Raw genomic sequence first — 27,530 nt, 5'->3', positions numbered from 1 at the left:
ACACCAACTATCTACCCAGCACTCTGCTCCTATTAGGACCATACACATTAACAAACTGAACACCAGCTCCTGACTAACTCACAGTCTGGAGGTGGGGAAATAGCTTTTTTTTTTTTTTTAAAAGGAGTTATGTAAAAGAGAATCAGTGTGTTCTCAGAAATATCATCAGGGTTACCAGAACACAAAATGACCTGGGCTAGCACACAGGCATGCCCATGAATACATGAGGATAAGAAAGGCACAGTGCAATTCTTGCCAGAAAAGAAAGAACTCTAAGAGACAGTCCTTTTAATTTACCAATCACCATGCATTAGCTAGAACATGCTCGGCTCTGACAACATGCTGGATGGTGCCCTGATTTAGAGGAAAGGGCCAACTATGTGTTTCCCCCACAAATTAAGTGACTCCACGATAAAATGTTTTATGATGTTAGATTTGAGAGGTCTGATAGTTCTATTAGTCTCACAGAATTGGTCTCGGAACAGCACAAACAGAAATAAAATGAAGTATTGAGTCCCGGGTTATGAGAATGTTATTTTCGTGGTTTATGTGAATCCACCCAGGTAGGGCACAGTAAGTTACTAATCTTTTTGTTTTAATAAATGTGTTTACCAGCTAGGAGAATGCCGCTTGATTCAATGTCTCACGGAGCACTCAATTTTGGTAAATTAAAATTAATAACGTTTCTCTATGAGCTATGAGGACATCTCAGGGTGAATCACAAAGAAAATACACCATGTTGTATGGAAAGGTAGCAACACGGACCTTGTGCACCCCAGCAGTCCCTTGCCTTGAAGAGACAAAGGTTAATGTGTGTCCCCATCACGGTTCAGAAGTATGTGGCTGTATGTCACCTACTCCTCTGGATTCTAGCCAGCTTTCATGGCTGTGAAATGAGGCTGACAATAAGCCAAAAACTGTATCTAGAAAGAAATCAAGTGCACGAAGTCGAGGGAGAATTATAAGTAGGAGGTTAGAAATAATTACAAGTGTATAAATCGTCAACAGACAACTCGGCAACTACTACTAAGCATGAAATTAAGCTTTATGAAATGAAATGCATTATTGATAAACTTTCAGTTATAAATTAAGGCTAGAGAAACTACATTTCCTCACTCTTGTCTGTTGAAAATAAAAATGAAGCTCACTTTTGAATAAAGTTTTTTTTTAACACCATAAAGTGGTTTAAAAATAGAATGTTTAATGGTCCACTTTATAATTGATGCCACAACATACTGCTCCAGAAACAACATGATACAATGCAGTGTGATTATTTGCATAATTGTACAGTTCTCTGGAACTCCATTCTGGTCCACTTTATAACTGATGCCACAACATGCTGCTCCAGAAACAACATGATACAATGCAGTGTGATTATTTGCATAATTGTACCGTTCTCTGGAACTCCATTCAAACTCCTATTACCTCCTCTCTCTTCCCTCATGCTGGTGACTGGAAGCAGGGTATCTTCTCCTTCTGTGCCTCTGTGTCATCACTCTGTAACTCTTGCCCTTTTAATTAGTCCTCTCTCTGTGGTGGGTACCAAAAATTACAGGGCAGGCTATCCATAGCCATCTTGCTCTGTCTAAAGCCCCTTACTCTTGAACATGTCTCATTCTAATCAATTTATATTAATTTTTAATAATAGCCCCTTACTCTTGAATATGTCTTATTCTAAACAATGTTCCCAGGTCCATCATCTCATCTGGTTTTCACAACATCTCCATGAGAAAGACAGTGCAGGGATTACTATTCTTAGTTTAGAGATGAGGAAACAGGATAAGAAGCACTCAAGGCCATGTTAGGTCAAGAGCAAGTCTGGGATTCCAAAGGCTAGTTCAGTTCTTTTCCCAGAATATGGTGCTTTTTTCCCCGATCCAAGAAGGATTCTACCCTGGTACTTCATACATGGTCTGCAAGCTCAAAAGGGACCAAGTAATTAATATCAATGAGTGAATCACATCAGTGCAAGACAGCAGGGCATGCTGGGGACTCTGGCAAAGTGGTAGGGATTTGGGAGAAACTCTGTCTAAAAACATGTCAATTCAAAACCATTTTAAATATGATGTGGGCCAAAAGATACACACTTAGGGATGGGTGAGAGAGGCAGTAAATCTGGACCTTGGGTGATTCCGGCATTATTCGTATTCGTACATATTTGTTCCTAAAAAATAAAAGCACTGACGCACACAGGAGTACACCTTGGAACCATATTCATCAACAACTGAGAAATTAATTCACAAAAGGAAATCTGTCCATGGTTTTGAAGACCTCACAGTCCACTGGGAAATGACAGACATTCATCAAAACATTACCCCCTCAGTGAAGCCTCTCATCACCTCCTGTTCCCAATCAGAGTTCTGCAGGCTTTCTCATAAATTCTCATAGTCCTTTGCACATATTGCAATGAGAAATAATTGTGAGCGATTTTGTGTGCCATTGTGAGAAACTGTGTAGCGATTTCATTCCCAAAGTTATATAGTAAAAAGCCTGATCCCTCCTAGCACTCAATAATATTTGACCCTGAATTACAGAAGATTTCAAGAAAACTCATGTATTCCGAAGGCAAACAAACCAAACAAACAGAGGTAGCTGAAATGAAATAGTTTCTAAAAGTAACAAGAGCAACGACACTGAGCACTGAGCAATGACACTGAGCACTTACACTTGGTCGTCCAAGAAGCAGTCAAGGCTAGAGGCTAAGAGTACAGGATTAGACCCAGGGTAACCTGAAGGCAAATTACAACACCACTACCAATGTGCTGTGTTGTATGAACCAAACACTTTATAAATGCTCTGAACCTTATTTTCCTTCTCCAGAAAAAGGAATAATGATGCCCGCCTCACAGTGCCATTATAAGGCTTCACGGTAAAGAGAGTAAGTATTCCCTGTTACTCACAGTTTAATTCATTCAACAGATACTGATGAAGGGTCTGCTATCATAAGGCATCCACTAGGTGGATGCCTTGGACTAGCAGATGGACTAGTGGATGCCTCCACTAGTCCCTGACCTTATGGAGTTTTCATCTAGCAGGTAAGATAGTGATTGATTCATCACACAAATCAATATAAAATTATAACTGCGCTAAGTATGATGGCACTAGGAGATTGGGGTTGGGGGAACCAGATCTGCCTGGCGAGGCTAGGAGTCATGACCAAAGGGAAGTAGCTGGAGAGAAGGAGAGATCTGGTATTAACCAGCTGGAAATGGGAGAAAAGCTTCTGAGAAGAAAGACTAGCCTAAGTGAGGGTCCCCTGGGGAAGGGGACAGCGAGGCAGAGCAGGACACAGAAAAGAAATAACACAGGTAGGATGTCCTGAGTGATGAGAGCCATGGGGAGCATAACTGATGAGGCTGAGCGGGCAGCAGGGACCATACCCTTGCAGAAACCTGTAGACTGTTTCTAAGAGCAATGGAGAGCCTCTGAACAGGGCAGATCATATTTACTTTTGAAATATATCACTCTAGTTGTCCGGGATGTGGAGAGTAAGGCAGTGCAGGGGGAAGTTAAATAGATATTAAGTCCTGCCAGATAAGACCAAATGGTCCTTCGGGCCACAGTTTTGGCAATGAGATGAAGGAAAGTGGGAGAACATGCTTAGTGTTATTGAAAATAACATTATTGTTGTTATTATTATTATTACAGACATTACATGCATTATCTCATTTAACCCTCATAAAATCTCAGTAGGGAAGGCCACTAGTCTCATTAAGTAGAAAGAAAACAAGGTCTGGAAGACATCATGTGGTTTACCCAGGGTCAGATGGTTGGCCATAGGCTTGACGCCAAAGTTCGTTGCACTATCCCTGATTGCCTGTGGACAGTCAGGCCACAAAACAAAGACTGCAATGCCTGAAAAGATGGCATCAAATGAGTCAAAAAGGCAACACAAAAAAATAGTTGAACCCTAGCTTTTGTTTGAACAGAAGAATGTTTTCCTTTTTTTTTTAATTTTAGAGCCTGGATATCAAACCTTTACCACAAACAAATACAGTCATTTCAAAGTTACATAGCAACTTCGAGACTGAAGCTGTCAGGGTGCTTATGTACATAGGTCAAAGAGCATATAAAAAAATGCGCGCACCTATCCACGGATAATTTGTCAAACTCTAAAATGGAGAACTCCCACTGGCAAGTATTTTTACCACCCACTTCCCTAAAAGCATTCCATGGGATGGTCTCTTATCATCATCATTGCAAATAAAGGTATCTATTCTTTAATTCTGTGTATATATTTAATCAACACCTCTTGTGCTTGTATTTACTTAGATGCTAATCAGCTCTAAAATTATCAAAGAACCAAGTCCAGTCTAAAAAAACTCAAAACCACAGCAAATCTGAAATAGGGGACCCCAGGAGGTTGCACTCCATAGAAGGGTTATCATCAACATATCTCAGTTACATCCACAAGACCACCCCCTCCTTCCTTCTAACCCCGGGGGTTTCCCACCGGATGCCTCCAGAGGCCCCTGAGAGAAAACAAATGTATACAACAGTGTGCAGGAGGAAGGGCTATTCTAAACCAGGGAGCACATGCCCCACCTCAAGGGCAAAACACCTACACCCAACAGATTCTTGGATTCACCTGTTAACTTTGGCCGAGGGCCAGAGTAGCCCAGGGACATCTCAGAGTTTGCTAATAAAATAGAGAAAGATCCTTAACTGTTCACAAATTATTAAGTTCAGTGTCTTTTAAAATCCACTTCATAATGTAAAGTATGAAGATTTTTTAAAATTTTGCGTTCTTCAAGAAAACTGTCATTTAAAGAGGCTGTTCTATAAATACAGAATAGAAACGCAATCTTTGGAGGAATATTGTTCTTCATACACTAATTAAAAGGGACAAATACAGGTTATTTTTTTCCTCCTAGATGAAATGCAGCCCTTCGTGCATCTCTCCAGGGTGGTTTCCTTTTACCACCCAGCAGATATAGGAAAATTATATGTGGAACAAACCAGCTCTGGTCTGTGTTTAAATAAACTCCCTGCCCTATGGTAGGACAGGATGCAAAGGAATGAGTAATGCATTTACTTTCTGTACATTCTTAGAACAATCCTCCCACGCCAAAACTATTATTTATCTAAATGATATAAAAATATCTTTTCTATTTGAAGTACATCTGTACATTCATTTTTTTAAAGATTATTTTTTTATTTATTTGACAGAAAAAGAGGGAATGCAAGCAGGGAGAGTGGGAGAGGGAGAAGCAGGCTTCCCACTGGGCAGGGGAGCCCTACAAGGGGCTCGATCCCTGGACCCTGGGATGATGATCTGAAGCAAAGGTAGAGGCTTAACAACTGAGCCACCCAGGCGCCCCTGTGCATTTATTTTGATGGCATTTGATTATACAAAATGGTTACAAGTGCCTAGATTCTAACTGTAACAACTGTGCTTTGTTTCAAAACTTTGCAGGTTCCTAGTCCTTGTCTTCTCCTTGAAGTCAGTTTAAAAGTTGAAATCATTTTGGGGCACCTGGGTGGCTCAGTAGGTTAAGCCTCTGCCTTCAGCTCAGGTCATGATCTTAGGGTCCTGGGATGGAGCCCCGCATTGGGCTCTCTGCTCAGCGGGGAGCCACCTTCCTCCTCTCTCTCTGCCTGCCTCTCTGCCTACTTCTGATCTCTCTCTCTGTCAAATAAATAAAGTCTTAAAAAAAAAGTTGACGTCATTTTAGAATCTTTATGTGAAAGAAATGTTACTTCTCTCAAGCCAAATAAGAACAAGTCAGGGTCACAAACCAGTCATAACTAAAGTCATTCTAAGTTCAACAAAAACAATTCATGCCAAAGTCATCTGAATTTTAAACAAGCTTATTAGTCTTACAGACTAATGAGTAGTTGTGGGATCTATAGGTTTTAGTAAAGAATCTGCCAAAATATCTCTTGGTAAATTTATGAATGAGAAGAAAAAGATATTAGATTAGGATAAGATTAGGATGGTAAATGTATATCAGGTCAGCCCATCATACACAAAGAACTTTAATTCATGATTGATACAAAGATTGGAACTTACCAGAATGAAAGCATCTCTCAGACGGTGCCCCAAGGCTCTGTCTGTTTTGCTGCCTCCCCCTTTTCTGTGTCCCCTTTAGAAATCTGTTCATTAAAAACTAGGAAAAAGTCCTAGAAGTCTAATACTGCCTGTCAAATGTGTGAATGGCACAAGTTTAATACAACGAATAAAATTTGGAAGTTTAACATGATCCAAATAGAGTAGAATACAGGGCCAATACCACACATAAATGTCTGACAAGGATGAACATGTATTCCTGCATCTGAGTCAAAATTAAATCCATTGCCAAATCACCAGAAAAATAATTTGACAATTATTCAAAAGAAACAAAGTGTTATACCTCATTCCAAGTCCATCTCTGGCTGCAAGGGGAAGTACTAGGAGGGGGAAGAGGAACACGCGGTATAGTGTGTAAGTCCCCAGGCTCTGATGCTAGTGAGCTGTGTGGTCCCAGGACTTCACCTAAGTCCGCTTCCTTCTCTATAAAATGGCAATAGTAAATATCTCCTATAATGACTAAGTAACATATTGAACATACTAATGATATTGATAAAAACAACTATCACTTATTTGAATCATTAACCACAGGCACTATCACATTCATCTGTTTTCTATTATGTGGGTTTGACATCTATGTGTTTGGCACATAGCAGGTTTCTAATAAAATAAGGCTCTCATTAGGAACTGGTTGGCCTTACAACATTATCTAGGACAATCACTCACAAGCATGTAACTAAAACATCCCCACAGTTCCTGACTCTCAACTCAAGAGTCTAGTCTTTACAGCAAGCCACAGAGAACATTGCCCTTGTGAGGACCAGCTCCATCACAAGTCTAATGAGTTTATGAACCTTTCAAAGGCAGACCCTTCTTTAGAAGGTTTGCTGTGCTCATGATATCTTAAGAAGTGTTGTCTTTCTCAGTGATCTCATGATCACACATGCCTCTTGACCTTCATCATTCTGGGTCACTTGGAAGACTGAATTTAATATTGTGACAGGGGCGCTTGGGTGGCTCAGTGGGTTAAAGCCTCTGCCTTTGGCTCAGGTCATGATCCCAGGGTCCTGGGATCGAGCCCCGCATCGGGCTCTCTGCTCAGCAGGGAGTCTGCTTCCTCCTCTCTCTCTGCCTGCTTCTCTGCCTGCTTGTGATCTCCGTCTGTCAAATAAAAATAAAATCTTCAAAAAATAAAATAAAATACAAAAATATTGTGACAAAGACCACATTTTTGGGTCACATTGCTCCAAACAAAATTTCAAAAATATGTCAAAAATCTATGTTTTTGGGTGATACTGTAATGGTAAATCAAAACTTAATTGTACCTGTTGGGTAAGGAATGTTATTATAGAACACTATGGGCTACTCTGATTAGGAGAAATTTTAACAGATTTAGAGAACATCCAGAAGAAGGCAGCTAGGATTAGAAAGACTCTAAACACCATGCCTGAGGATGAATAGTTGAAAGACTATGAATGTTCAGCTTGTGAAGATTGGTGGGGGGTGGAGAAAAGTTGAGGGAAAATAAAGGTACTTTCTTGAAATGTCTGAAAGAAATCCCTGTGGAATCATGGATAGACACAGGATATAAGTAAGACCAAGAAGCTCAGGATAAGTAACCCAGGAACAGTGAGATGACCAACAATGAACCCAAACACATGAAGTTACAGAAAATTCTACATTTGCAGAAAGAGCACCTCAGTAGCTCAGTGGGATAATTAAGCCTCTGCCTTTGGCTCAGGTCGTGATCTCAGGGTCCTGGAATCAAGCCCTGCATCAGGCTCCCAGGGAGCCTGCTTCCCCCTCTCTTTCTGCCTGCCTCTCTGCATACTTGTGATCTCTCTCTTTGTCAAATAAATAAAATCTTTTTTTAGAAAAAAGGAAAAAAAGAAAATTCTACATTATGGGGTGCCTGGGTGGCTCATTCAGTTATGCATCTTTTTTTTTTTTTTAAAGTATGTCTGCTGGCGGAGTGAGCACAAGCATCTGACTCTAATTTCAGCTCAGGTCATGATGTCAGGGTCAGGAGATGGAGCCCCACGTCAGGCTCCAGGCTCAATGGGGAGTCTGCTTCTCTCCCTTTGTCCCTCTTACCATCCATGCTCTCTCCCTCTCTCTCTCTCAAATAAATAAATCTTTTTAAAAAAAAAAAAAAAGGAAGAAAGAAAATTCTACATCATTAAAAATATCTGAGCAAAGGCCAAACTACCAGATGCTAAGACCGTTGTAGAAGGAATACCTCCCACCTGCAATATAATTTTAGATCACAGGTTTCAAACTGACACCCCCACAGACAAATCAGACATGTTAAATTTGGCCTCACATAGTATTTTCCTTCTAATGTGAGTTGTACAAACATTTTCAAATTGAAAATATATAACTCAAACTCCGTATTTTTGGCTTCCTTTGAAAATCAGAAGATAAGGCAATACTCCTATTGGGTGATACTATAATGGTAAATCAAAACTTAACTGTACCTGTTGGGTAAGGGATATTATTATGGAACACTACGGGCTATACCATAATAGCCCATAGTCTATAGTCACTGACTATCAGCTGGAGTCTGATTTTGAGGTCTTTATCATATTCGGTGGCTGACACCATTTGTTTTCATATCCGCTCATGATTCCTAAATTAAACAATCTCTGGAGTTTCTTCAACCATTAGGATTCTCTAATCCAAATAGGAATTTTGGGTTTTGAATTCTGGGTTTTGAAGCAGATGGTCCATATATGGTCCAACTTGACTGAGTTTGTATCCTTGGACAAGTTGCTTGAGTTTTCTAGTCCTCATTTTCCTAAAAGAGGAACAAGCATGCTTTCTAACCATCTCACAGGGTGTAGTGAAGAACGATGTGAAAGCGGGGTACCTGGGTGGCTCAGTCAGTTGAGCATCTGCCTTCAGCTCTGGTCATGATCTCAGGGTCCTACAATCGAGCCCCACATTGGGCTCCCTGCTCAGCAGAGAATCTGCTTCTCCTTCTCCCTCTATGTACTCTTTCTCACCCTCACTCTCTCCCAAATAGATAAATAATCTTTAAAACAAAAAAGAATGATGTGAAATCCTTTGTGCAAGCAACACCACAACACATGTAAATGTAAGATACCATCACCCAACACACAGATGGTCTTCTCATTCATCTCGGGAAGCGAGTAATATGGCTTCTGGTATTGTCTTAAAATAAAAGCAAATGTGATAAATATGTGAAATACCTGTATTGTGAAGGAACACAGATGAAATCAAATAAGGCCTGATAGAAACAATAAAAATCCAACAGTAAATTGTGTGTATGGATATGTATTGGTTTAACACGTTTATCCCTAAGTTGAACCAAGTTTATTAATATATGTTACATCTGCTTTATAACATCGGCCTACTGGAGCTTAACAATTCCCCCCTTTTTTTAAGTTAGACTAATATATATATGGAGAAAAGAAGGTAGAACCCTGGCAATTTCCAGAAATTTCAAACAAACTTGACACAGAGAAAATAACACCACTCCCGAATGACTCATCCTAATTGCTGCATACATCACATGCATTGGATTGTTACAAAACTCTCCATTTTCATACATCTGATCAGAGACAGGGATTGTCAAAGAATCATTGGAGTGAAGCTACTACAAGTAGGAAAAGTGAGCTGCAAGTTATAATGTGGCAGTTAGAAAGAAGGTGCTGGAACTCGGATCATGGAAATAGTGCAGTTGTTGCAAGAACGAGACGTAACTCAGCAGTTCTGGAACTGTGGTCCCCAGATTAGCAACATCAAGATCACTCTGAGGCTGTTAGGAATATAAATTCTCCAGCCCTACTCCAGATTTACTAGGTCTAAGCATGGGGCCCAGCATGCTAAAATTTAAAACGTCCTCCAGGTGATTCTGGAGAACCAGAAACCTAGGATAGGTCCAGGGTAGCAGTCAGACGAGGTGAGGTAGAGAGTAAGATCACTGAGGAGGAGAAGCTAATGATCTGACCAGGAGTTGGGGGAAATTATCTGCACAGAAACAGCAATCATCAAGAATTATGACCAAAGCTATATTTTAAGTAAAGTGAAAGAGCCAACCAGGAGCTAAAATCTTCAAGAATTTAGGAGGCATGACCTGAGGGTTTGTAGACCACCTACCATAACCAGGGAGGGAACTGGCTAACATAGTCAAGCGTTTGATATTTAAATCAAAGGGCACATAGAAAGGCCCTGTGCCCAGAAAAAACCCCAAAGGTCAACCCAACCGCAGGGAGGGGAAGACAGGTGTGCATTAAGATGGAGAAGTAGGGGAAGGATTCGATTCTTACCTTAAGACAGAATGAAAAGACAAGACAAGTTTAAGACAGCCAAGAAGGGACAGGATCAGATCTGCCCTTCTTAAAGACTGAGGTAAATGGTCAAGTTGTTTAGGAATGGTAAGACTCTGGCTGATGAGAGGTAGGGGGAAATACTGAGAAATGTTAGGGAGTGCTTGGGCCTCTGGTTTGCATAACTATAGCCAGTTTACCAAGTGACATTAGTGAAGATAGCTTCAGCAAGGTAGGGAAAAGTCCTAAGACTTCTAATCAGAATAACCTTACTATAACTTTGTAAGATGGAATATGATACGTGCTATATTTCAGATATAATATAATATACCTTGTATTATGGCAGACTGTGAAGTGGGAGTGCAGAGGTTCAAATCCCAGTTCTCCCACTAAGGAACTGTCAACTCTTGAGCAAGTGGTTAACCATGACACCTTTAAAATGGAAGGTATAAGACTTACTTTACAAGGGAGAATAAAAGATCCAGACCCTCCCAGGAAAAGACTGATAATTCTGCATCCATTAGCGCAAGGAACTGGTTTTAAGCTCATACAAATTGACCAAGCAAAATCTAAAAGCCAGCTAATCAAGGGAGAGTCTCTCTTGCCCAAAGCCAATCAATTCTTTTTTTTTTTTTAAGATTTTACTTATTTATTTATTTGACAGAGAGACAGAGATCACAAGCAGGCAGAGCAGCAGGCAGAGAAAGAGGGAGAAGCAGGCTCCACACTGAGCAGAGAGCCCGATGCAGGGCTCGATCCCAGGTCCCTGAGATCATAACCTGATCTAAAGGCAGAGGCTTAACCCTCTGAGCCACCCAGGTGCCCCCAAAGTCAATCTATTCTAATAACCACACTTCCTCAGGCAAAGGGCAGCCAAATCCCTAAACCCTCTGCTTCTAGAAGTCAGGCCATCTCTGGACTCCACTTGCCATGCACTTTTCCCCTTACATCCTTCTGCTGCCCCCTCAAGGAGACCATTGTCATACACTACTTTTAACTTTATATTTCCTTCTTCTTAAATATATATGTAAAAGATATCACACAGGTACAAACAACAAAAGTTTAGTGTTGCTTATTTTTGAGCAAAAGGCAAAAATGTTGTTATTAATAACATCATCCCATAAGTAATGTAATTATTATTCAGTGTTTTGAGCCCAAGACTCATCTGTAGCCCAAGACCCATCTTGTTTTCTCTGCCATATCGTCCACTGCATAAATTTCCTACAGCTTATTTATTCACCCTCCTAACAATAAGCATTTTGGTTATTTCCATTTTCTTACTATCATAAACAATGCTTTTATGAGTCTTCTGGTATGTGTCAACTGCATCACATGTACAAGAGTATCTGGAAGTAGCAGAATTGTGCAGTCAGAGTACACCAATGTCTAAGTTCACAAGAAAACACTAAATTTCTAAATGATGGGCAATCCACACTCTCAAAACAACATGCTGAAGTTCTCGCCAATGCTTCCTATTTTCAGATATCTTCATCTTTCCTAACCTAACAAGTATAAACAATATTTTACTGATGACTCATTTTTCATTCACCTGATTACTAATCAGATTTTGCAATTTTTCACACATCTCTATATCATATGCTCTTCCTTTTCAGAGTAACTCCTATTGAAGCCCTGTAACCATTTTTCCATTAGGTTATTTTATTCTTGTTCTTTTGTAGTAACTTTTTACATATTGTACTCATTACTTCATCACTTACATGTACTGAAAAAAAAAACAATTTTCCAGTTTGTGGGTTATCTCTTCATTTTATGTATCTTTTGAAGAACAAAATATAAAGGATCTGTAAAGTCAGTTTTTTTGGCAATGTCTAATAAAATCGATAAGGCTCAAATGAGACTGATGAGAAAAAGAGAAAGGGTTCTTTCTGGGATTACTTTTCTTTTGTAGTTGCCACAGTGAAGTGCCATTTGTCTGGAAATGTGTTTTATTTTGTTCTTATTATTAGAAGGGAAACAAGTGTAGCTTCCCAGTTATTTTCTCTCAAATCTTTGAAGACACTATTCCCGGTGTGAACAGCACACTGTCAATGTTAATTGTGGGTCTTTTGTAGATGATCTGCCTTTGCTCTCTAGATGCTTCTAGACCTTCTCATTCTGTTTTGTGTGTTTATGTTTTGTTATGTTTTGCAATTTCACTACAGCAAGTCTACGTATGGATTCATTCTTTTTATTTATCTTGTACTTGTATCTCCTGTACTTGCTGTACCTGTGGATTGAAATCATCCATCAGTTTTAGAAAATTCCCAGACATTTTCTCTCCATATGCTGTGTCTCCTCCATTTTGCTCCCTTTCCGTGGCTCTGATTAAACATATAACAAACTTAATCTGTCATTGCAGGTTAACATTTTAAATAACCAACTTAATTTCTTTAAGGACCCATACCTCTTTATTTTATATTCCATATGTGATAATTCCAGTAAGTAAAAATCTCAGGGGATTAGGTCTGTTTTCTGTTGTTTTCTTTATGCTATCTCTGATTAGTAATGGCTTGTTTTCTTACATATTTTTATTACCTTTGATTGTGGGATCTTTTTTTTTAATCTTTACCTGTGGGATTCCTACAATCTCCTATAGGGTATGCTTTCCTCCTACAGGCTCTGTGGTTGCTTTTGCTGGAAACCATGGGAGGCTCCCAACCCAGGATCACCTGGTCCCATTCCGGGTCCTGATTTCATGCAGGAGTCAAGTTCAGTTTCCCTGCCTTCTGGTTTCCAAATGGCATACTCAAGGCTGATTGCTTCTCAGGTATACAACTATGTAAGTATTTGCCTCAAAACAATTCTGGTCTTTCTCACTTGTTCCTCCCTTATTACTTCCTACCTGAGTTTCTGCTCAAGGTTTGTTACTGTTTCTCTGGGGTTTGGGGGTGGGTACTTGGAGGGTTAGAGACTTCCTTACTCTAAATCTAATAGTGCCTTGACACCTAGGTTGAACCATGATCTTGGTATTTTAAAGCACATGGACCCTCTGAGATAGTCTGCCAAATGAAAGCGTAAGGTACTTATTTTTAATTTCATGTTGTAAGAGTTCAGTTGATGTAATCAGAGTCATATAAAAACTGTTCGCTCAGGGCACCTGGATGGCTCAGTGGGTTAAAGCCTCTGCCTTTGGCTCAGGTCATGATCTTAGGGTCCTGGGATCTAGCCAGCATAGGGCACTCTGCTCATCAGGGAGCCTGCTTCCCTTCCTCTCTGCCTGCCTCTCTGCCTACTTGTGATCTCTCTGTGTCAAATAAATAAATAAAAATCTTATGTTCGCTCTCCCTTATATGAAGGTTCTCTGATGACATGTTGGAAATGTCATCCGATTATGTCCCTCCTACTGAATCACTTCCTTCTCTGGATCTTTGGGGACTCACCCTCTACAGCATCCAGTTTAAGTCTTAATGACACACAGTTTATTATTCTCAGTCTGCTCTGAGTAAGTACGTGCTTTCTCTAGGTTCCCTAAAGACAGAAAACATTGTCTTTACTTGTCTCCTATTCTCCCAGAACCCCAAGCACCAAAAGGTCCTTGACCAAAAAATAATTGTTTGTAATTTCATGTGTTTAAAAAAAAAAAGTTCATACAATTGAATTAAAAACAGGATTCTTGGGGCGCCTAGTGGCTCAGTGGGTTAAAGCCTCTGCCTTCAGCTCGGGTCATGATCCCAGGGTCCTGGGATCAAGCCCCGAATCTGGCTCTCTACTCAGCGGGGAGCCTGCTTCCTCCTCTCTCTCTCTCTCTCCCCCTCTCTCTCTCTGCCTGCCTTTCTGCCTACTTGTGATCTCTATCAAATAAATAAGTAAAATCTTAAAAAAAAAAAAACAGGATTCTTGAAAACAACCACAAGAGAGATAAAATTACAGACCCTCTCTTTTCCAAAATAATTGATCCATTTATTATAAGTAAAATCAATGAGGAGAAATAACAAAACCCAATACCCTTCTTAAAACTACAATTTAAGCTGTTCACAGCAAAACTTCCTGGAGGAAGTGGGAGGGGAAGTGTTATCGCCACTGCCTTAAGGGAAAATGAAACTCTTAATTTTGCATATAATAAATAGCATTTGTTCCTCTATCACATTCCTAAGCAAGAGATGGGAACCAGAATTCTATTTCCTCCTCCAGATTTCAAAACCAAAACAGACCTAATGATACAAGCACCGTCCCTTAGTGAATAAAATTACAATCTAGCTACTCAGGACCAATTTGTAATCAGAGCATCAAGCCATATTGTACGAAAATGTCAATCCTGGTGCAGCCTTGATGAGCTAAGATCGAACGTGTGGGCTGGTTTATCATATTATCCCAACTGCCCTCTTTCCAAGCCGGCTGGTCCAATTCCCATACAAAAAGGATGTCAGTCTGAGGGATTTTGCATCTGAAAAAGAACCACTCCCACCCCAACAGATAGCGGTCTTCATCGCTATTTTATTTTCTGAACAAAAATAAATGCACAGAAAACATCCAATATAAATATTTTCTCAAAATCAAGTAATCCTACTCTACACTGTTCTGCAACACTCTTCACTATGATGTATAAAAATAAAGATCTTGCTAAGAATTAAAAGATACTTTTGCTGTTAAAAATATGTCAGTTGATAAAAAAATATATACTAATACATTTCAAGCATTTTGATACAGTCCACCTTCTCTCTCTCTCTCCCTCTCTCTGAGCTGATGGAGACAAGCACACCGAAAGCTTCAGGAGGCAGAGTGGGAAGGGGAGACCTGCCTGGGATTAACTCTCCAGGCTGTTCATTTCATTCTGTTTCATTCAAAACAATGGAAACTGACAAAAAATTTACAACTTCGAGTACAAAGTAAAATTTCCTCCCTCCTTTGGCAGGTATGGATATTCCCAACTGACCATTTAAAACCATAAAGGATGGAGTGCCTAGGTGGCTCAGTGGGTTAAAGCCTCTGCCTTCCGCTCAGGTCATGATCTCAGGGTCCTGGGATAGAGCCCCGCATCGGGCTCTCTGCTCAGTGGGGAGCCTGCTTCCTCCTTTCTGTCTGCCTGCCTCTCTGCCTACCTGTGATCTGTCTGTCAAATAAATAATAAAATAAATAAATAAATAAAAATAAAATAAAACCATAAAGGATGAACACCCACCATTTGCATCAACTTGGATGGAAATGGAGGGGATTATGCTAAGTGAAATCGGTCAATCAGACAAAGACAATTATCATAGGGTTTCATTCATATGTGGAACATAAGGAATAGTGCAGGGGACAATAGGGGAAGGGAGGGAAAACTGGATGAGGAAGAATCGAGAGGGAGAGAAATCAAGAGACTCTTGACTCTGGGAAACAAAGGAAACGGAGGGTTGCAGAGAGGGAGGCTGGGGGGGGGGGGGTTACTGGGTGATGGGCATTAAGGAGGACACATGATGCGATGAGCACTGGGTGTCACATCTACTGACGAATCCCTGAATATGATATAAAAACTAAAAAAAAAAAAAAGAAAAGAAAAAAAGAAAAGAAAAGAGGAAACCAGCTTCTTTGACAAATGTCACTGAGTTCTCTGCCCATCAGGAGCGTGCTGCCTCAGGCTCTTGCACTGTTTTCACACTAGCCAAACCAGTGAGTTCACTCTCTCATTCATTCATTTGTTCAACTGTATGTGTTCCTTCACTGAACAATTGTTTACTGGCTACAGCTGTTTCTTTCAGACACCAGGGTTATAGGTAAGAGAGTTTCAGTGAAAAATCCTGAACTCTGTATATTTACATAAAGAAAAATAAATCTCTTTTCTTGTAGTTGAGAAATAGCCAGATAGCCTTCTTCAAATCTTCGATGGAACATTGTATTTCTGCCACATACATACACGTTGGCCTTAAGCATCTCCTTTTCCTAGGAAAACATGAGCTACTATAGTCTCTACTTCAAGCACCACTCGCCTCCTTGCTGGTTCTCCTTTGTGAACTCACAGTCCCTCCTGAGGGCCTGTGTACTTGCTCTCTCTTCTGTGTGGAAGGCTCTTTTAGCAGCTATCTCCTAGAGAGCATCTGGTAGAAGTCTCAGTAACACACAATTGTTTATTCCCAACCTCAGTGATAACCATCTGCTATCACACTGAAGCTAAATAATGGCCCAGCATTCAAAGCCAAAGATGCTTCTACTCAGAGGTCAGAGTGGACACTGGGAGCCTGGGTCTGACGCCGCCATCCCTAGCCAGCCACCGAACCTTGGACCAGGGAAAAATGCCTTTACCTCCCCAGGCCTCCTTTTCTTCACCTCCAAAAATCTATGTTTACCAATTAGATAACTATTTTTCATACTGTGGGCTTATGAGTCATGAAATTAATTTTGTGGGTCACAGCATAATTTTTTAATAATTAACTAGAATAGAATGGAAAACATCTGAGTATATCACCCATAGTAAGGGTAAATATTATTTTTTGAAACTGGTGTTTCAATTATATCTGTGAGCATGGTGTGTCTGGACGTGGATATGTGTAAAGTCATAGAATAGAACAAAATAAGAAATATCAGAAAATAAACCTAGTAAAGGTGTTCTCTTAAACCTCTGTGTCACTTGTGCGTGGCAACATACTAGATAAGCATGGTTTAAAATATGTTTCCTGATGTCCATTACAGTCATTTGAAAGCCACAGGACAAGAGAGATGTTCCCTAAGCTCCTTTCAAGCCAGAGATTTTCTAAGTCAACTGGAGACAGTATTCCCTTGTGAAAATAAGAAAAGTCTGGGTTCGGGGTGCCTGTGTGTCTCAGTGGGTTAAGCCTCTGCCTTCAGCTCAGGTCATGATCTCGAGGTCCTGGGATCGAGTCCTGCATTGGTCTCTCTGTTCACAGTGGAGAGCCTGCTTCCTCCTCTCTCTCTGCCTGCCTCTCTGCCTACTTGTGATCTCTGTCAAATAAATAAATAAAATCTTAAAAAAAAAAGAAAAGAAAAGAAAAGTCTGGGCTCAAAGCCTTGCTCTGCACTGTGGGCAGTGAAGATACATATTAACCTTAAGCCTCAAACTGCCCCTTTTTCACTGCTGTTCCCCAATACGTTCCTGCTCAGACTATCTTTTTTTTTTTCTTTCTTCCTTTACTATTGTAGTTGTATCCTGCCTCAATTTTTTGGCATATTTATCCTCTCCATGGTAATATCATGATTCCTGTATACATAACTATAGGCACTGGCTCCTGGGCACAGAAATGAGAAAAACATGGAAGGAACCCAGGACCACGTCAGTACATGGTAGGACCTTATACACATGGCAATGGTACCAGAGGAAATAGAAGAAGTCCTAGTAATAGGTGGTGCCGGTGGTGATGGTAGGATTTATCCTCAGTGCCTATCAAAATGACTCTGCTGAGGTCAGACAACTAAGGTAGCTAAATGACACCCTACTTAGAAACTTTCACAGTTTAATAGAGGACCACAGAAAAATTTCAAAATTATCTGAAGCCCAAAGGAATTACTCTTAATGGAGGGATTTTAGGAACCCAGATGGGGCAGGAAAGGGAGCAATTCGTTCTGGGGGTAGGGGTACAAAGAAAGGGCCTCTCCCTAGCACTCAGCCCCTGAACACCAAGTCAGAAATAGCACCAGTCATCTCAGACTGCTGATGGTTGAGAGGAAAGAGAATCCTTATCGGGGCCTTTTCTCCCTGAATAATCACAATTCTGTTACTTCGGATTGGTTTGGGAAGCCCCTGGGGATGCGAGGAACATGCTATGTTGAGGTGTTTCTGCTGCCTTGTCACCCCTGATCATAATATTTCCCAAAGATCATCCACAATATATTGCACCAATGATCTGTGTCTTATTGTTTCCCTAATATTGACACCATGTGATAAAGATCTGTGTGTTAACAATGTCAGAGTACAGTGCACCTGTTTCTGTGCCAGAGGATGTATTTAGGCTGGCCCTTTCTGGTGACCTTTCAGTCACCAAAGCACCTCAGAGGGAGAGAGAAGGGTCCCAAGGGGACTATGCCCCCATCTTAATAAATAAATAAATAAAATATATATATATAAAACATATAAAAATTTAAAAAAATTTAAAATTATATATATGTATGTATGTGTGTGTGTGCATATATATATATATATATATATATATATATATATATATATATAAATGAAAGGGGAGCCTTGATCTGAACCATTACTTTGCCAATAGCCTTCAGCCAGAGGCTTGGCAATGCACTTCCATATGTCCTTAAATCTCCTTGAAATACCACATTTGAACATCCATGGAAGATCACTCTGAAGCCACCTTTCCCTGTTTGAAGAGGAGACTGGGAATCCCAGAAGCTCATGTGACCTTACCCACATAGGACCTGCTAACAGGCTCGCTCTCAAGCTTCTCTAAAATCCGGGGTTTGCCCTGGCAGCACACCATGTCAGTCTTCCTTCCTTCCTTTTCAGCATGGGCTTTATCTTGGAATTTTGCAAAGGCCAGGCTGAGTCCATGATGAAAGGCTTGCAAGCATGCTGGGTCTCCATCTTTCCTTCTCTCTGACAAGCTGGTAGAACTAAATTATCTCTAACTTTGGTTCTAACACTGAAAGTCTGTTAATTTTCAAAACTTTTGGGCTGAGAAACAAAAGTGTCTTTGTGAGCAACTAATTAAATGTACAGATAAAATCACATTAGCTTATAAATCAGAATGTCCCTTCTAATTACATCTTAAGCAACATCACCATGGAACTTGCCTAAAGCTACCAAAGTAGTTAATCAACAACCAATGATACCACTACACTCCCCCTCCCATCTGAAGGACTGGGGGTGCCTCTGGAGACACAGGATACCTCCCGATTTTCAATCCCGATGGTGGGATGCTTGTCTTTTAAGGAAAATGACCACTTTTTCTGGGCCACCAAGAATTAGCTCAAAGTTTCAGCTGGCCCTTCAAAACTATTTTGTGAGTTTTCTATATGTCACCGTCCTGCCACTATAGAAACAACTTCAATTAAGACCAGATTCTTGATCTTAAGAAGTTTATATGTAGACCAAGTAGCATATAGACAGAAGTAAACAGACATGCATACTACAGTTTAAGTAGAGGAACACATTATAATGACTTCTAACCTAGCCCTTGAGGAGTCGAAGGAGATTTTCCCAAAGCAGCAATGTCTATGCTGAGATCTTACAAACAAGAAAAAGTTAACCAAGCAAAAGTCGCTAGAAACTCTCTTTTTAAAAGGTTTTATTTATTTATTTGAGAGAGAGAAAGAGAAGGACCACGGGGAAGGTCAAAGGGAGAGGAAGAAGCAGGCTCCCCTGGAGAGAGCCCAGTGTGGGACAAGATCCCAGGACTCTGGGATCACGGCGGGCAGAAGGCTGAACGCAGAAACTTAACCGACTGAGCCACCTAGGTACCCACAGCTGTGAACACTTAACACACAATGAAACTCTTACCGATTGCTAGAAAACCAAAAGCCAGTATTTGGAGGTGAAGTAACAGCCTAAAAATTCTTCCACCAAATTCAAAAGATCCCCATCTAGGCTTGCTCTACTTAATGTTCTGTCTAGTGGGTTTAATTAAAATACAAACCAGAATAGGTGGCTTAGGCAACACCATTTCTTCATGAGTAAGAAAGGAACATGGACTCAAACCAATGCCACGGTAAGAGCATGGGGAAGTTTAAAAGGACAGACGTGGATTTCAAGTCTCACTCTGTTCCTTAGGATCCGGGTGATACATGGGCAAGTCCCTTAACCTCTGTCTCTGTTGTCAGTTGCAGCCTCAGTTAAATGGAGCCTGGCACAGGACGAATGTTGAACAAACACTAGCTAATAGATGAGTCCTTACCACATGCCAGATGCTGTGCTCAGCACTTCAGTCACTGATGAAGTTAAGTCCTGGCAGCATACACAGAAGGGGCCTCCTATTATTGTCTTCAATGTCCAGGTGAAGAGAAGAAGGCTTGGAGAAGTTCAATAAGCAGACCCCAGTGACAACAGCTAGCAAGGTGAAGGTTAAGCCTTGATCCCCCAGCTGTCTTCGTGGGAAACCAGAGGCTTAATCACTAACCGTGTTTCCTTCTAGCTTCTATTTCTCCACTCCAGCTATGCCAGAAAAGGAGCCTTTCAGCATGAAAAATGGCAAAACATTCCCAGGATATTAAAGATGCAGACATTGTAAATGGAGTTATTCCTTGATTTGTGTGCTATTCGAAGGGCAGTCATTATTTAAAACACATGTTATCAGACAATCGCTTATCAAAGCTACCTGAGGCTCAATTACCATCCTTGAATAAGAGGTCAGGGTTAAAAGCATCAGATTCAGAAAATAAATCTGGATCTGAAAAGGGAAAGATGACAAAACGGTTTGCTGGACAAGATGTCTGGCACCTCTGGCCACTTTTCAATGAAATAGAAGTGAAAAGATGTTGAGGTCACAGAGAAAACAATTTAAGTGGACCAGAAAGAGAGAGAACGTGTGTGACGGGTCCTTTTTACCTGCAGGAAACACTGACTTCATCTGAGGGAGTCAAACACGTAATAATGAAGAGGAGGAAAGGGTTTTTTTTTTCTTACACCACGACAAGATCCACTAAATTGGGAGACGGAGCTTGACACTTTTGACACAACAGCACATTGGCCTGGCTCACAGTGTCATTCTGTGTCAAATATTAGTACAAATACCATCACTGATACACTGAGGAGCAATTGAGATTTCCTTAAATGGCTTCCAACATGGCACAGGAAAAAACCCAAGTACCACAAACATCAGGGTGATCGCTATACCTCGCAAAGACCTTTCAAAGTTGCCTCTGGGTTGACCAGCTTGTTTCCTTACCTGTGGACCATTAGCAAGATCTACAAACACATGGGGTGTACGACTTTCTATGTATTTGTTTGGATGGAAGCAGGAAGGGCTTGGAGTGCTCTCAAAGCTGTTTGAAAGGGGCCCACAACATAGGAATCCAGGAGCTAGGATTGGGATGAACACTAATGTGCAGATGCAGACCGGGGGCATGGATGAAAATGGGCTCTTTGCCCCCAGGGTTTGGATTCGGAAAGCCTCTAGTGGGGGCCAGAACTTGTGTTCCAACTGAGACGTTCATGTGAGCTTGACAATCAGCCAGATGCAATCTGCACCAGTCTGACCGGGGACAAGGGTAGACTGAGATTCGAGCTCTCAGGGTAATGGCCCCATTTCTGGCTCCTACTGGGTGTGGGATGTCTGGCAAATCACTTCTTTGTTTTTTTCAGCCACTTCTCCTTATCCTCCACTGATAAAGCAGGAGAGAGTCCTCAGGAAAGATCTCCAAGAATCTTTGGATCCATTGGTCTGGAAAGGAGTGTTGGGCTTAGGTACCTTTATGGTGCACAGAAGTAAGACCTAAGATTAGAGTCCCCAAACCTGGGTTCCAGTTTCAGCACTGCTGCTTTCCAGCGACTGGACCCCGGCCAACTGATATACTTTCTCTGGGATGAGAATATCTACCTTAATATTATAATGAATATATCTATAACAAGCATCCTAATTCTTCTCATTAATAGAGCTCTCATTTCTAAGTCTCCATTTCCTCAACTCTAAAATCCTGATGATAAAAACAGTGCCTCTGGCAGAGTTTTTGGATGAAATAGTTTTCCTGTTAAATAGGCAGTGCCTAGAGAGTGCCCAAGACAGAGCCCTGCTGAGCGCTCACTACCTGTTAGTCGTGGCTAACCCTGACAAGGTCAGCCAGAAGAGCTTCCTGCTGTCCCCTGGAGCTCCTGTGATTAATGAGGTTCGTGGAAAGGTGACCCTGGCTGAGCAATCCTTGGCCTTGGCCTTTTAGCAAGAGAAATTCACAAGCAATGAGCTTGTTTTGGAAAGGGTGGGCTACTGGAGGGAGGCAGAAAGCTATGCCTTTTAGGAGGAAATATGGGAACAAATGAGAAAAGGGTACTATACAGTCTATGCCATGCTTATAAAAGCACAGTTCAGGGGTGACCTGCTGTAGGAGGGCCTGGGTGGTCATTAAAAGTAGCACAGTCCAGTGCCTGCCAGATCAGACTCGAAAGGGAGTGGGTCTAGTAAGTGATTTTTCTCAGATGCTATGCAGGAGACTCTTCCATAAACAGGGGCTAGAGAAACACTGGCACACACAGTCCATGAAACACGCCCCCCTACTCCTGTGTTTACCCAAGAAGGAAAGAACAAAACAAAGCAAAAACAAAAACAGGGAAGGCAAATAAGCTCCTGGGTCTGTGCATTTACCAAGAATCTAAACTTCTTTCATTCTTGTCATCTCTAGCACAGCTGGGTTCCAAGCCGGTGTGTCCGATTTCTGCATAATTCAAGACTCCCCAGAGAAAGGAACGCTAGTAAAGGGCTACTTAAGGATGTGGATTATGTCAACTTCCTTAGAATGGCAGCGTGGTTTGTAAAAATTAAAGACAAGAGAGTGCCTCCCCACTTCCTCCCTCTGTTCTGTTCTTTATTTCCTGCCACCCTGATTCCCATTCCTTTCCCTGATGCTTTCTGTTCTCAGGCTCTTTTCTTCAGATTTATTTTCTCTTTCTTCCTTCTTTCCACACATCTCCCCTATTTTTGCCCCCTCTACCCTATAGCTTTCTTTTGTCTCTTTCTCTCTCCTTTTGCCTCTGTCTATGTGTGTCTCTCTCAGACTCTCCTCTCTTTCTGCCTCCGTCTGTGTGTCTCAGTCTATCCAGCACCATACTTCACTGCCCGTTTCTCTTCTTGTTGCCCAGCTCCGGGCTCCCTTCTCAACAAGGAGCCTCCAGGGGGCACACTGCTGGCTAGGAAGCCTATGCCCTGTGCTCAGTCAGCGGGCTCCCTCCACAAGACACTTGTGGCCATTTACAAGTTCTTGGAAATTTGCTGCCAGAGAGCCCCAGTGAGGAGGATCCCTCAGGATGCAGCAGGGAAATGAAAGCCCCCACCCTCACCCCAGGGAAGATGCAACAGGATTGCAGAGTAGAAACAGTAAGGCCAAACAGCTTCAGTACCCAGAGCTTCCTTTGGGCTGGAAGTCATGGGGCCAAGCCTAGCTAGCAGTGGAGGGTTCTTCTGCGTTTTGGAATGTCCATCACTTCATTTCTAAGATCCGCGCGGCTCCATACACCTAGAGCAGGCAGTGGAGTGGCGGCGCCAAGGGGCTGTTGGGAAAGCCTCAGCATCTTAAATGTCTACCAGTCTTCTCAAAGCCCATTAACCTCAAAAGACAAGATCTAGGTAAAAATTGAGCATCCGCTTGGCACGCAGCCTCCAGACAAATCTCTCCCCCCCTCCCCACCTCGTCCCCATGCCGCTCCTCCATCTACCAACGCCACCCATCTCTAGGTACCTGCTTTATAGACAGAAATCCCAGAGTTTCTGCCATCATCAGGGATCACTTTCCAGACCCACAGTTGGGCAAACAGGGGCAGAGAGGTTCCACAGCAGGCTCGAGAAGATGTTAACTCTGGAGTGCAGCCCCTCTAAGAACCCAGAGTATTCTGGATATTGGACAACACCAAAGGATGGCGAGTTCCAAAGAAACTTTTTCAAAGCTGAGCCACAGCCTCTCCCAATTCCAATCTCCGTGGGCGGGGGCAGCACTTCGTCTCTTTCTAGCTTCTTTCAGGGCAGCTCTCAAACTCAACCTGTCCGCACACTCATCCGGCACACCACCTACACACGCCCTTTCCACCCACCTGGAGCCCTCTCTCCGAGACAGGAGGAAAGTGCAGGAGGCAGGTGAAGAATATACTCAGGCGCGGCTCCCAGTGCTCCCGCAACTCCCCCTCCCTTTAGTGGAGTAAAGAGAAACAAAATGCTGGGGTCTGGCTCGCTGCCCAGCCCAGGGAGCTGGAATACCCGCCACCAGGGACCGAAGAAGAAGGGCAGGGGCTCGCGTCCGAGGACCAGCCAAGTCCACGTCGCTCGAACTGAATGGCCCCTCAGTTGCCTGCAAGTTGAAACCTCAGTCAGACACACAATGAGGCCGCTGTTTTCCGACAGGAGGCATTTGGATGCCTCACACACTCAGCCCAAATCGGGCCTGAGAGCAGAGCGCATTTCATTGCCCATGTTCAGATGCGCCCCTAGATGCGGTTCAGTAGCGGTTCCCTTCCCATGTGCCTGGCCACGGGAAGCTCGTGCAGGCCACCTGTTGGACTCTGTCCGGCCACCCTAAATCTTGCGCCCACAAACCCTCATGGAGGCGCGAGGCATTCGGTGTACCCAATTCATCAGCAACAGAAACATTTCCCTTGAGCCTCCTCCCATGGCCACCTTTCCGGCTCCCAATCACACACATACACACTTCCTTAATATCCCAGCAGTCACTACTCTTTAATGAAACGCGCTTAGCCTCCCCTAGGGGCCCGGGCTGCCCACGATCTCCGAGCGCGCCCAGGCGGCAGTTGATCTCCAAGCGCTTAGCTGGGTGTCTGCTTAATGCGCGGGCGGCAGAAAAGCCCCAAATGGCTCACTGGTGGGGAACAGTCAGTGGCCTGCTCTAGGGAGCCCCCTTTCTCCTATGGAAACGGAAGGGGTCTCCTTCCTTGGTTCAGACGTGAGAGCAGTCGGGGAAACCCCCGAAGGCAATCGGATTGGGGGAACCAATGTAGCGTTTCGCTGCCAAATCCCAGGATAGGTGCAAAGGGGCTCAACTTTCTCGTGTCTCTCTGCCATCCCCGCAAGCAACTAGCTGGCGGAAAGGTTCGCCGCCGCGAAGGGGCTACTCACCCCGGGGTATGAACGCTGCCCCCGGAGGGGACCCCAGCAGACTGGCGCGCGTGGAATCCGTGAAACGCCTGGTTGTCTCGCTCGTCTCCTGGGCCACGAGGCTAAGGCTACGCGCTCCAAGCGGGGCAGCCGAGGGCAGTCGATCCCATGGGTGGCGAGTTGGCAGAGGGCGCGCCGCCCGGCTGGGGGCGCATCGCTCCCAGGGCTGGCGCAAGCTGCAGTGGGGAGAGGGGCTCCCGGGGAAGTTGGCAGCGCTGGGGGTGGACTTCGGACTTCGCGCTCGCTTCGGCTCGAGCGTCCGGGCGCGTCCTCTGGGATAGACAGGGGACTCGCCGGTGGAACGGGGGCCGGCGTGGGCCGAGAGGCTGCAGGAAGCCTCTGCTGGCCGCCGCCTAGAAGGAGCACAGCGGCATCGCGCTGCCTGGAATCTCCAGCAGCGGCTGGAGCAGAGAGCGAGCGAAAGAGCCGGGCTGCCGGCGCCCCTTGCTTAGAGCCCGGCTCGCCCCAGCCCGCCGCGCCCCTCCTCTTGTCCGAGTCCTCCTCCCCTCCGCTGTTTCACCCGCTCGCTGGGCTCGCGGGGCTGGGCTTGGGCCAGAGGCTGAGCGGAAGGCGACCGCAGAGCCCGCAGCATGGAGGGCGATCTCGCCGGCTCGGGCTCGGGCTCGGCTCGGGCTTGGGCTCCGGCAGCAGCGGCCGCCGCCTCCCGCGCGCCCACGTGCCGGAGCCCCGGTGTGCGCGCTCCGGCCGGCCGGGCTGGAGGGAGGGAGCTAGGGCGAGCCGCGGGTGGGGGTGGCGGGGAGAGCCTGCACACCCGCGCAGCCGAGGAGGGGAAGCCGCCGAGAGGCTCCCTAGGGCGCAGGGCTCCTCGTGTGCAGCTCCGGGAAGACTGGTGTGCAAGGCTCCCCCAGCTCCCTCCTCCCTTTGCAGAACGGAGAGAGCTTGAGCGAAACCCGGGGCGTGGGGGGTGGGGGGCGCTCCACTCCGCAGGATCAGCCTGGAGCCGTGAGCCGCTGCCGGAGGCGGCTACGTGTCTCCACTAAAGGGACAGCTTCCAAGTATCCTTGAACCCCCTCACCTCTCCCGGGCGAAGAATGGGGTTCGGAAACACCGAGTGAGGGAATATGTGGGCTCCCGGCGATAGCTCGTTCCGGCTTGCCCCGCCTTCCTCCCAGAGTAAGCACTTTTCCCGTTAACCAACAGACTCTAAGGGGCTCCTCCTGCCAGGGAGAAAGGAGTTGTTGTCTTGGCAAAAGATGGGCTTGACAACCTCCACTCAAGTGACAAATAATTACTGAGCACTCAGTTTGAGCAATGCCGGGCAGTGTCCTGAATCAATAGGGCCTTCCCTGGTCGCAAGTTGTGTTCTGTGCTTTGCGCGCCCTTAGTCAGGCCCTCCCTGGGCCTCCCGGATCCAACCATAAAATGACCCTCCTTCCTGATAGGAGTAAGGAAGACAAAATAAGTACAGGTGAGAATTTTAAAATTAAAAGATACTTCAAAAGATGGTAACAAATAATTTGATATTAACAAGAAACATTACTCTTTTTAAAAAGTTACAGAATAGGAACGGAGACCTCGAGGGAAACAAATACTAGCAAAATGTTCCCATTACTGGGTTCATGGGCAGACACTTGGAGATCTTTGTCTCCAATCCTATCATTATTTTAAAGGAAGCATCGAAGCTCAGAAAAGACAAATGGCTTGTCCAAGGTCACACCTATCCAGTTGGTTAGCCCTGGTTTTCTACTGCCAAACCTGTGCTTTCTTTCTCTGCCGCATACCAGGACACAAGCTATACTCAGCAGTATTGTGATGATACATCAGCAAAGGGGGGAGACATCCCTTCCCTCTGGGGTTCCCAAAAAAAGGAGGGTGGGGCTTCATGAAAGAGCTAGGACTGAAGCAAAAATTCCAAGGAATAGGAAGGATTCAGATATCCCGAAAAGTGAGATCACAGGGATGCCTGGGTGGCTCAGTGGGTTAAGCCTCTGCCTTCTGCTCAGGTCATGATCCCAGGGTCCTGGGATAGAGCCCCTGTATCAGGCTCTCTGCTCAGCGAGAAGCCTGCTTCCTTCTCTCTCTCTCTGCCTGCCTACTCTGCCTACTGTTATCTCTATCTGTCAAATAAATAAATAAAATCTTAAAAAAAGAAGAAGAAGAAGAAAAGTGAGGTCATGCATGGGGAGGGGAAGAGGTCATAAAGACAGATGAAGAAGGACATGTTACAAGAGCAGCAAACAAGTTCGGCAGGAGCAGAGAGCTTGCCTAGGTGATGGGGAGTCACTGAAGGGTTTTAAGCAGTAAAAGAAAATAGTGAAAGTTTCATTTTAGGATGATCAATATGTCCCTGTATAGAATGGATTAAAAGGGGAAGAGGTGAGGGAGGGGCGGAAAAGGGGAGGGAAGAAAGGGAAGGAATTGCAGGCAGAGAAAACCGTTAGGAGTTCAAGGCAGCTATCCAGATGCAAGTGATGCAAGCTTGATGAAATGTGGTGGCAGGTAAAGCTGAAATCAATGAAACTCTTCACAACCCTGTTCTTTTAAGCTTGCCATAAGGAAGTAGTCTGCTGTTGATTG

General features: G+C 43.6%; 1 protein-coding gene across 1 annotated transcript in view; it reads right to left on the bottom strand.

Annotated features, from left to right (window-relative positions):
• Positions 1-25,031, bottom strand: part of SGCD (sarcoglycan delta) — a 936,356-nt gene extending 911,325 nt beyond the window's left edge. Inside the window, exon 1 of the mRNA XM_059416542.1 lies at positions 24,954-25,031. The gene's annotated coding sequence lies outside the window, so the exon portion shown is untranslated. The remainder of the gene's footprint in view (positions 1-24,953) is intronic.
• Between the last annotated feature and the right edge of the window lie 2,499 nt (positions 25,032-27,530).

The sequence above is a fragment of the Mustela nigripes genome, chromosome 12, assembly GCF_022355385.1.
Source record: "Mustela nigripes isolate SB6536 chromosome 12, MUSNIG.SB6536, whole genome shotgun sequence".
NCBI classification, from domain to species: domain Eukaryota; kingdom Metazoa; phylum Chordata; class Mammalia; order Carnivora; family Mustelidae; genus Mustela; species Mustela nigripes.
Note: the sequence above shows the minus strand (reverse complement) of the source record. Positions and strands in the feature narration are given on the sequence as shown.